This window comes from Priapulus caudatus, unplaced genomic scaffold (assembly GCF_000485595.1).
Source record: "Priapulus caudatus unplaced genomic scaffold, Priapulus_caudatus-5.0.1 Scaffold228, whole genome shotgun sequence".
Classification (NCBI taxonomy): Eukaryota; Metazoa; Priapulida; class Priapulimorpha; order Priapulimorphida; family Priapulidae; genus Priapulus; species Priapulus caudatus.
In genome coordinates, this window is record NW_014577289.1 from 358,051 (window position 1) to 358,656 (window position 606).

Below are 606 nucleotides of genomic sequence, written 5' to 3' on the forward strand. Positions count from 1 at the left end.
TAATTGGGTATAGAATCCTACAGATGATTTAATATTGGTCCAACCTCAGTTACTCAGGTAAAGTGTGATCACTCAGTATCGTTTCGATATCGGCCGACAGACATGTAAAAGAATCCGCATACAAATACAAAGGCTTCAAGACCATTATTAAATCCTTCATAGGACGCTAATTTAAATTACGAGAGCCGGAAATAATGATTTAGACGGTTTCCTGCTGAATGACATCATTAAAGCTAGATAGGCATGTGATTCAGCTGTGTTTCGTGCGGTTATCGCGACATGCTTACCGACGTTGTTTCTTTTAAAGCTATCGCTTATTCTCGGAAAGAAATAGTACACGGACAACTGGAGACCACAGATTGGAGGTTTAAAAAATTAAATTCCATAAATTAATTCCAGTAGGCACTATAGGCACCCACTCTTCCTCCAAATTCATGCCATCCGCAGCCAGATAAGCCAGACTATCTATTGCAGCCACACGAATCATCGTTCCAGGTTTATTATCCAAGAGGCAATTGCCAGAAACACTTCTTTGTGAGATTAGAACAATGGTGACATGCATGTAAATTATACGCGGCGAGCATGTGGGGGTGGGTGAAAGGGTGG